This window comes from Moschus berezovskii, chromosome 13 (assembly GCF_049115385.1).
Source record: "Moschus berezovskii isolate FMDL1 chromosome 13, NW_MosBer_1.0, whole genome shotgun sequence".
In the NCBI taxonomy this organism is placed as follows: domain Eukaryota; kingdom Metazoa; phylum Chordata; class Mammalia; order Artiodactyla; family Moschidae; genus Moschus; species Moschus berezovskii.
The window spans coordinates 39,079,928-39,091,492 of record NC_142472.1 but is presented as its reverse complement, the minus strand read 5'-3'; positions in this window follow the sequence as shown (position 1 = coordinate 39,091,492).

The window sequence follows — 11,565 nt, the reverse complement described above, 5'->3', positions numbered from 1 at the left end:
CTCCAGTTTTTGTAGATCCAGCCTCAGGTAGAATGTAACTCTCTACTCTTTAAGTTCAGGCTGCATAAAGTGACTTTATTACAGAGTACAATATAGCCAAGAGGGAAGGGAGGGTCACTTTACAGTTACAAAACCTGCCAGACACTCAGTTGGTGATCAAGGTCCTTGTCAACAGATAAGTCGTGTTCTCAAAGTGTATACTCTTGGTTTGATGTGATGAAAATGGAACTTAGCCTCTGGTCTTCCTCCTAAAACACTAAGCCCCGTGTAAGCATGAGAAAGACATTGGACATCCCAAATGAGGGACATTCTGCAAACTATCCAACCAGTAGTCAAAACTTAAGGTCTTGAAACCAGGAAAACTGAGAAGCTGTCACAGCCAAGAGAAACCTAAATGAAACAAAAACAAAATGGGATTCTGGAACAGAGGTCATGGGAAAAACTGAGGCAATTTGAATAAAGTATGAAATAGAGGAAGCTGAGGGTGGGGTATATAGGAACTCTGTATTATCTTTGCAATAAGTCAAACTTCTAGAATAAAGTTTCAAACAAGTTAGAAAGTTTAGGATAAAGTTTGGAGTGAAGGAAAAGAATTCAGCATCACTATCATATTTTCAAGAAGTGGAAAAATCCCTGGTGGGGAAATAATGCAAAATTGCAGTTACATAATTTGGCATCGTGAGTTTATTCAGCCTTCCTCATTACTGGACCCCTCATTCTCTGTCACTCAAGAAAGCTAGCTCAAGAAGAGGGCATGTTCATTCCCCAGCCGGAACCTCATTCTTTCATGGGTGCAAAACAATTTCTTTGGCTTAAATTTATTTCTAGAAATTGAGATAGAAAGTGAGGCTACCAGCTTTCTGAAACAAAGACAGAGATGTCTAGTGATGCATCAGAGGTGGGTAAGTATTCAGTTGATAATTGTAAGAATTGAATTTTCTTGTGCGTAGAAACGTCCTGCTTGCTTTGGTTCCAGCACTTAACTGTATTTGGCTTCCTCACGCTTCATTACCAATTTACTCCAGATTACAGATCACAACTGTTTCTAGTCTCTCTCATTTTTTTGTGGGGGGGCCGGGCAGCATCTGGGGTCTTAGTTCTCCGAGCAGAAATCAAACTACCTCCCGGTTCATTGGAAGCACGCAGTTTTAACTGCTGGGCCACCGGGGAGTCCCTGTCTTCTTTCTTCTCCTTTTCTCCCCTTTTGTGGAAAGCTGCCCTTTGTCTTGCCAGCTACCTGCTCACATCCTTGTGTGCCAGAGCTCAGTTCAGATGCGGTCTTTCTTGGTCACACTCAGTGGAACCTCTTTTGCATTTGGAGACATGATGACGCTTCAGCATTTGAATATTTTCCAACTTCTTTGTGTATGGTTTTTCCTCCTCAGATTGTCAACTCCTTGGAAGAAACACCACTTCTCAGATTGCTTTTGTATTCCTGCTCTTAGTGATTGATAAAGCAGATGTCAAAAATAGTTTTACAGTGCTGTGTGAAATTGGTTTAAGCCCTGAAGGGGTTGAATCTGTCTGATGTTCAACAGATTTCCTCTTCACGTTGCCCTGTTGATGCAGCGTTAGTGCTGGATTCTTGATGAGATGTGTGACTGAAACCGATTACAAGGTGAGCAAATAGGTAATGCCTTGTGAATTTTCAAACACTGAGTGAATTTTCAAAGGGAGAATTATTTTAGACAATTGTGCCTAACTTTCAAAGCTGCAGACAATTTAATTTCTGATCATTAGCATATCCACTAAATAAATTTAGCTGCATTCAAATATACTCTCACCAGTCTCTTGATAAACAAGCTACCCCAACTAGATGAAAATTAAGACACAAGATTCCAGTTAGCCAGAACATAATGATGTTGTTTGACATCAAGTTAGTAATGCTCTGAGTTTTAACCATCTTCAGTTAGTTGTCATTCTCCCTTCCACCCCCTGCCCAAGTTATCTCATTTTCTGTTTTGCTTCATTGTTATTTCATTCTTTCATTGCAGCTTGTGTTAAATGCATCACTTCATGGCATCCAATTAGAGAATCCTTAGATAAGCATGACTTGGCCTGCCTACATAAAAATTTCTTCAAAATCTAGCTAGATTCCTTTTCCTATCTGCATCTAAGCCCACCAGAGCTCTTTGGATTAACTTGTGGACTGTAACATAACAAAACAGAGCTTTATACTCCATTACTAAATCTGGTCTCTACTTTGAAGTTAACCAAATTCCATCTTTGGTTAGATTCTTTACTGTAGTCTCAAAGTAATCAATAGGAGACACTCTCCACCCTCACCCCCCGGCCCTTTTTACTCATACCAGAGTTATCAGTGACAAAACTTGAATTATTTAATATATAAAAATGCTTATTAAGGCAAAAGCATAATAAATCACATGAGAGCTATGTATAATTAGAAGAGTTTGCTACAGGAAAACTCAGAATGTTGTTTTTTCTTTGTAAACCAGCAATCTTTATTTTGCTTACCACTTTTAGTGATTACCACCCCATGAAAGGATTTGGGGTGATAGAAATGGTAATATTCTTGAACATAAATGTAAAAGTGTAATGCTTTTTGGCATACAAAGACATTTGAATGATGATGTATATATGAAAGCATTTGAATAGGAAACTAAAACACTATACAGACTTCTAGGAAAAACAAATGGTAGATTACACACCTAATTTTTCAGCTTCCTTAAAAAACCCACTAAAGTGAAGAGTTTTTGTCCTTTAAGGAATAATCCTATGAGTTAAAAAGGAAAACAGAAATGCCAACAAGCTTGTGATTGCTGGGAAAAGCTAGATAGATGAGGCAGCAAGGTGAGCAGAACTGAAAAAGCTAAATCCTAAAGTAGTGGTGGAGAAAACTAGGAACAAACCTAATTCTAATCCCCACAAAAATCCCAAAAAATCTCAGGAATTTGTAGCCTCAAATACTTCTAAAGTAGAGCCAATATGCACTTGTTAAAAGTTTGTCTAAGAAGTTGTTAATTACCTAGTTCACTTCTTCCCCTCCCCCCACTCCCGCTATAACATCAACACTATGAATAGGGAATAACCAGCTAGGCCCCACTGAGGAATGGAGATTTATCTGATTATTCTCTGGAGAATTCTCTGGAGAGGGTAAACACAGAGGGTCTCTAAATCAGTAGACTACAGGTCCAGTTGAGGGGAGAAGTGCCAAATAGAAAGTAGGAGAATTAAATAAGCATGCATGTTTGTTTCTGGAACCCATTCCTTATTTGATTCCTAGAATACTGGAGTCAAGCCTTTATCCTACAGGCAGGAGGCTGGAAAAGTCTTCTAGCCCAGGAAGAACGATCTAGATGTACTGAAATTCCCAAGTTCTCCAACAATATGGCCCAACCAGATCATTTGCTCCCTCACTATTAATAAACAACCAAGAACTACCAGATATCTGAGGAAACCATTTAACATGAAAGAGATAAAGCAGAGAAGAGCAACTTGGAGGAAAAATAAAACACTATGTAAAATACTTGAGGTACTTGATGTGCAGTCAGTCATGTCTGACAATTTGTGACCCCACAAACCACACCTGCCAGCCTTGTCTGTCCTTGGGATTCTCTAGACAGGAATACTGGAGTGGGTTGCCATTTCCTTTCCACCATGTAAGACAGGCAAAAATGATGACCCAAAAAAGATGTCCTTTTCATTATGGGGACTGGAATGCAAAAGTCGGAAGTCAAGAAACACCTGAAGTAACAGGCAAATTTGGCCTTGGAGCACGGAATGAAGCAGGGCAAAGGCTAATAGAGTTTTGCCAGGAGAGCGCACTGGTCATAGCAAACACCCTCTTCCAACAACAAAGAGAAGATGGACATCACCAGATGGTCAACACCGAAATCAGATTGATTATATTCTTTGCAGTCAAAGATGGAGAAGCTCTATACAGTCAGCAAAAATAAGACCAGGAGCTGACTGTGGCTCAGATCATGAACTCCTTTGCCAAATTCAGACTTAAATTGAAGAAAGTAGGGAAAACGACTAGACCATTCAGGTATGACCTGAATCAATCCCTTACGCTTATACAGTGGAAGTGAGAAATAGATTTAAGGGACTAGATTTGATAGAGAGCCTGATGAACTATGGACGGAGGTTCGTGACATTGTACAGGAGACAGGGATCAAGACCATCTCCAAGAAAAAGAAATGCAAAAAAGCAAAATGGCTGTCTGAGGAGGCCTTACAAATAGCTGTGAAAAGAAGAGAAGTGAAAAGGAAAGGAAAAAAGGAAAGATATAAGCATCTGAATGCAGAGTTCCAAAACAGAGCAAGGAGAGATAAGAAAGCCTTCTTCAGTGATCAGTGCAAGGAAATTGAGGAAGAAAATAGAATGGGAAAGACTAGAGATCTCTTCAAGAAAATTAGAGATAAAAAGGGAGCATTTCATGCAAAGACAGGCTAAATAAGGGACAGAAATGGTATGGACATAACAGAAGCAGAAGATATTAAGAAGGGGTGGCAAGAATACACAGAAGAACTCTACAAAAAAAGATCTTCACGACCCAGATAATCACGATGGTGTGATCACTCACCTAGAGCCAGACATCCTGGAATGTGAAGTCAAGTGAGCCTTAGGAAGCATCACTGCAAACAAAGCTAGTGGAGGTGATGGAATTCCAGTTGAGTTATTTCAAATCCTGAAAGATGATGCTATGAAAGTGCTGCGTTCAATATGCCAGCAAATTTGGAACACTCAGCAGTGGCCACAGGATGGGAAAATGTCAGTTTTCATTCCAGTTCCAAAGAAAGGGAATGCCAAAAGATGTTCAAACTACCACACAATTGTACTCATCTCCACAGTATTAAAGTAATGCTCAAAATTCTCCAAGCCAGGCTTCAACAATACGTGAACAGTGAACTTGCAGATGTTCAATCTGATTTTAGAAAAGGCAGAGGCACCAGAGATCAAATTGCCAACATCCATTGAATCATCGAAAAAGCAAGCGAGTTCCAGAAAAACATGTATTTCTGCTTCACTGACTATGCCAAAGCCTTTGACTGTGTGGATCACAATAAACTGTGGAAAATTCTGAAAGAGATGGGAATACAAGACCACCTGACCTGCCTCTTGAGAAACTTATAAGCAGGTCAGGAAGCAACAGTTAGATCTTTACATGAAACAACAGACTGGTTCCAAATAGGAAAAGGAGTACGTCAAGGCTGTATATTGTCACCCTGCTTATTCAACTTATATGCAGAGTACATCATGAGAAACGCTGGGCTGGAAGAAGCACAAGCTGGAATCAAGTTTGCCAGGAGAAATAGCAGTAACCTCAGATACGCAGATGAAATCACACTTATGGCAGAAAGTGAAGAACTAAAGAGCCTCTTGATGACAGTGAAAGAGGAGAGTGAAAAGGTTGGCTTAAAGCTCAACATTCAGAAAACTAAGATCATGGCATCTGGTCCCATCACTTCATGGGAAATAGATGGGAAAGCAGTGGAAACAGTGGCAAACTTTACTTTTTTGGGCTCCAAAATCCCTGCAGATGTCTACTGCAGCCATGAAATTAAAAGATGCTTACTCCTTGGAAGGAAAGTTATGACCAACCTAGGTAGCATATTAAAAAGCAGAGGCATTACTTTGTCAACAAAGGTCCATCTAGTAAAGGTATGGTTTTTCCAGTGGTCATGTATGTATGTGAGATTTGGACTGTGAAGAAAACTGAGTGTCGAAGAATTGATGCTTTTGAACTGTGGTGTTGGAGAAGACTCTTGAGAGTCCCTGGGACTGCAAGGAGATCCAACCAGTCCATCCTAAAGGAGATCAATCCTGGGTGTTCATTGGAAGGACTGATGCTAAAGATGAAACTCCAATACTTTGGCCACCTCATGCAAAGAGTTGTTCATTGGAAAAGACCCTGATGCTGGGAGGGATTGGGGGCAGGAGGAGAAGGGGACGACAGAGGATGAGATGGCAGGATGGCATTACTGACTCAATGGACATGAGTTTGGGTGAACTTCGGGAGTCGGTGATGGACAGGGAGGCCTGGCATGCTGCGATTCATGGGGTTTCAAAGAGTCGGACAAGACTGAGCAACTGAACTGAACTGAATTAGAAATCTGTATATAGAAAAGTAAACAAATAAAAACTTACACACACATACACACATATTAATTCCACATGAAAGAAAATTTGTGCCACCAAAGAGATGGTCATTCACACATATTATGTAGAAATAAGGAGGAAAACATTGCAGATTGAATGTGTTGAATGTGGGTGTCTTTAGGGATGGAGTAATGGCAGGAAAAGGTAAGGTGGGATTATTGGTGTTTCATTAAAAAAACCAAAACCTTGTAGAAGTATTTAAATTTTTACTACAACAAGCACAGATAATTTTGATAAAAATTAACAGGAGCAGTAGGAGGAAGGGGCAGTAAGGAGGACAGTAAGTGCAGAAAAAAATGTGAAATGTGTACCCATGGTCCTTTTGAAACTCCTGGGTAATTCTGAATGGTTAATTCTGCCCTTTCCCTGAAACTGATCCAACCTTTGGTAGTTTGGTGAGGGGAGGCTCTGTTTCTTACATGAGGGTCAATGAAAGACCTAAGAAAATGAAAGAACTGTAGGTTTAGATGGAGGCATGTATTAAAATATTTGGAGATTATTCATTACAAAATAGTTAAAAGCAATTTGCGTTGAGGTTTTTCCTATGGTCATGTATGGATGTGAGAGTTGGACTGTGAAGAAGGCTGATCGCCAAAGAATTGATACTTTTGAACTGTGGTGCTGGAGAAGACTCTTGAGAGTCCCTTGGACTGCAAGGAGATCCAACCAGTCCATTCTAGAGGAGATCAATCCTGGGTGTTCATTGGAAGGACTGATGCTAAAGCTGAAACTGCAATACTTTGGCCACCTCATGCGACAAGTTGACTCACTGGAAAAGACTCTGATGCTGGGAAAGGTTGGGGGCGGGAGGAGAAGGGGACGACAGAGAATGAGATGGCTGGATGGCATCACCGACTCTATGGACATGAGTTTGGGTGAACTCCGGGAGTTGGTGATGGACAGGGAGGCCTGGTGTGCTGTGATTCATGGGGTCGCGGAGAGTCGGACACGACTGAGTGACTGAACTGACTGACTGGCTGACTAATACTGGGGCCTAGAATTGTAAAGAGAAGATATTATTATTTTGACAAAAAATTACACAGGGAAAAATTTTTTCTGATTGTGTATTTTCCACACTGGGATTAGGACATAGTCAATGCTCAATAAATATGTGTTGACTAAATAAAGAAACTGCAAAAATTCCTCATAAAGGTAAAAATACCTCATAAAGATGGAAGAAATCTTAGATACATTAGACCAAGAATATGAAAGTGATTTAAATCTGAGTTAAAAATGTGGAGTGTGTTCATGAAATCTCATCAGAAATTATTAAAAAGCTATTGTTCCATGTTCTAGTAGCAACTGTTTTGAAAAATCCTTTTACTACATAATAATATTTAAGGCTACCTTTGAAGTCTTTAGAACTTAAGTAAACTTGCTTTGCTGAGTACACTAATTTCTTCTTTTGTAAAGAACTGAACTACAGTGGGTTTCGTTTTGTTTTTGTTTTTGGCAATGCAGCAAGACTTGCAGGATCTTAGTTCCCCAACCAGGGATTCAACTTGGGCCCCAGCCGAGAAAGCGCCAAGTTCTAACTACTAGACTGCCAGGGAATTCCCAAACTATAGTTGATTCACAGTGTTTCAGGTACACAGCAAAGTGATTCAGTTTTACACACACACACACTCACACAAATATATATACATATGTTGCTGTTTAATCACTAAGTCATGTCTGACTCTTTTGTAATCCCATGGACTGACTGTAGCCTGCCAGACTCTTCTGTTCATCGGATTTCCCAAGCAAGAATATTGGAGTGGGTTGCCATTTTTTTCCCCAGGGGATCTTCCCCACCCAGGGATAGAACCCACATCTCCTACATTGGCAGGTGGATTCTTTACCACTGAGCCACCTTGGAAGCCCCATGAATCTTAATAGGATTCTCTATATTGGCTTGATCCCTGATTGGGGAACTAAGATCCTGCATGCCTTGTGGCCAAAAACAGCAACAGCAACTACAAAATGCAAAACAAAACACTGTTTGAACTCTAAAGGTATAAAATTAAGAGATGACTTTCATAAAAATAAGACCATGATAATTCATACTCTAAATTCTTAGAGGGATAGCCTGTCTTTGTTTTATTTTCTAAGACTGAGTAGGGAGTGAAGGAGGCAGGGCTATCTAGTCTCAACCTTAGGATACTTGTTTGAAGATGACAACTAGGGTCCATGTGGATAATTTTTGCCAGAGGATAATAATTTCTTTATTTCTCCAGTGATATTTGTCTTAGAAATGGTACAAAAACATAACATATACACACTATTACATATAAAATACATAAACAGCAAGGATCTACTGTACAGCACAGGGAACTATACCCAATATTTTGTAATAACCTATAATAGAAAAAGATCTGAAAAAGAACATATGTGTGTGTGTGTGAATCACTTTGCTGTATACCTGAAACTAACACAACATTGTAAATCAACTATACTTCAATAAAAAATAATTTAAAAATGGTACAAACAAAAGCAGTCATTTTCTGTCAGAAGAAAAAAAGCTGTGACAACATAAGTTTTGGTGAATACGTTATTGATTCCTCTTTGAATTTTAATTACTTCTGGGTTTTGAATTCACTCCAACTTAGACTGCTGCTGCTGCTGCTAAGTCGCTTCAGTCGTGTCCGACGCTGTGCAACCCCATAGAGGGCAGCCCACCAGGCTCCCCCGTCCCTGGGATTCTCCAGGCAAGAACACTGGAGTGGGTTGTTATTTCCTTCTCCAATGCATGAAAGGAAAAGTGAAAGTGAAGTCACTCAGTCATGTCTGACTCTTAGTGACCCCATGGCCTGCAGCCCACCAGGCTCCTCCATCCATGGGATTTTCCAGGCGAGAGTACTGGAGTGGGGTGCCATTGCCTTCTCCCCCACTTAGCCTATTCCAGGTGAATTAGCCAGAAGTTTGCAGCTGCTTTTCCTGTTTCACCTTTTATCAGGCATAGAGAAGATGGTGGAAAACCAGAGGTTTTACAGGATTGCAGAACCAAATTAAGCTTGTCATTGTAATAGCTCCCCACAATACTTCATAAATTTTGTAGAAATATAAGTGGAAGTTTTAATTGGCTACATTTATAGCTGTAGGGTCTTCAAAGATACATTCTGAGTGTCTTGAATGCTGTTTCAGTTATTGTAAAAATATCTGCCAAAAAAGGAGATTATTAAAAAGTAGAAGTGGCCAATAGATCTTCAAGGATGATCTTTTCGTCTTAAGCCTTCACCATCAGAATGTGAGATATTTATTTGTTGAAAGAGGTGTTGTTTCTTCCCTTGACAATGTGATTGTTATGAAATTACCAGCAATGCTAATGTATTGGCCAAAAGTGAAACAGGTAGAAATACTTTGTTTTGTTTTGTTTGTTTTCTTTAAACTGCTTATAATCTTGGAATGACATCAGATAGACTGTCTAAAAAACTGAAAATAAAGCCAGTTACTTGGGGCTAATGAGAAGAGCTCATATTATGATATATTAGATACAAAGTGCTTAGATCTTCCAGGCAACTTACTAAGACAATTTTCCTTCAAGAAAATTAGAGATATTGAGTGGGGCAGGGGCAGGGGAGTGGGGCAGAAATTGTATAAAGGTGATCAAATGTTCTCTTATAACTTCTAGTTATAAGATAAATAAGTACTAAGGGTGTCAGCATGATAAATAACACTGCTGTACATTATATATATGAAAGCTGTTAAGAGAGTAAATCTTGAATTCTTATCAAAGGGAAAAATATTTTTAAAATATCTTTAATATGTCTATCCCCTTCATGGATCACAGCTTTGTCATGGCAAAGGGGCTTGCATAACTCAAGGAAGCTATTAAGTCATGCCATATGGGGCCACCCAACACGGATGGGTCATAGTGAAGAATTCTGACAAAATGTGGTCTACTGGAGAAGAAAATGACAACCCACTCTAGTATTCTTTCCTTGGGAACCCCATGAACAGTCTGAAAAGGAAAAAATACATGACACTGGAAGATGAGCTCCAAGGTCAGAAGGTATCCAATATGCTACTGGGGAAGAGTGGAGGGCAATTACTAGTAGCTCCAGAAAGAATGAAGAGAATGGGCCAAAGTGGAAATGTCGATCAGTTGTGGATGTGTCTGGTGGTGAAAGTAAAGTTCAAAGCTGTAAATAACAATATTGCATAGGAACCTGGAATGTTAGGTCCTTGAATCAAGGTAAATTGTATGTGGTCAAGCAGGGAATGGAAATATTGAGTATCGACATATTAGGAATCAGTGAACTAAGGTGGTTGGGAATGGGTAAATTTAGTTCAGATGACCATTATATTGACTACTGTTGGCAAGAATCCCTTAGAAGAAAAGAGCCTGAGATACAGTACTTGGGTGCACCCTCAGAGATGACAGAATGATCTTGGTTTGTTTCGAAGGCAAACCATTCAACATCACAGTAATCCAAGTCTGTGCCTCAACCATTGAGAAGAATGGTTGAAAAAGCTGAAGAATCAATGAAGAAATTCATCAGTTCTATGAAGACCTACAAGGCCTTCTAGAACTAACATCAAAAAGTGATGTTCTTTTCACCATAGGGGTTGGGATGCAAAAGTAGGAAGTCAACAGATCAGAATAACAGGCAAGTTTGGCCTTGAAGTACAAAGTGAAGCAGGGCAAAGGCTAACAAGTTTTGTCAAGAGAACATGCTGGTCACAGCAAACATCATTTTCCAACAACCCAAGAGATAACTCACCATATAGGCATCACAAGACGGTCAATAGCAAAACCATATTGATTATGTTTCTTTGCTGCTGAAGATGGAGAAGCTCTATACAGTCAGCAAAAACAAGAACTGAAGCTGACTGTGGCTAAGGTCATGAACTCCTTGTTGCAAAATTCAGGCTTAAGTTGAAAAAAGTAGGGAAAACCATGGTGAATGGTGACTGTAGCCATGAAATTAAAAGAGACCTGCTCTTTGGAGGGAAAGCTATGGCAAACCTAGACAGCATATTCAAAAGCGGAGATGTCACTTTGCTGACAAATGTCCATATAGTTAAAGCTGTGGTTTTACCAGTAGTCATGTTCAGTTCAGTTCAGTCGCTCAGTAGTGTCCGACTCTTTGTGACCTCATGAACCACAGCATGCCAGGCCTCCCTGTCCATCACCAACTCCCGGAGTTCACTCAAACTCATGTCCATTGAGTCGGTGATGCCATCCAGCCATCTCATTCTCTGTCGTCCCCTTCTCCTCCCGCCCCCAATCCTTCCCAGCATCAGAGTCTTTTCCAGTGAGTCAACTGTTTGCATGAGGTGGCCAAAGTATTGGAGTTTCAGCTTTAGCATCAGTCCTTCCAATGAACACCCAGGATTGATCTCCTTTAGAATGGACTGGTTGGATCTCCTTGCAGTCCAAGGGACTCTCAAGAGTCTTCTCCAGCACCACAGTTCAATAGCATCTGGGTGTGATAGTTGGACCATAAAGAAGGCTGATCA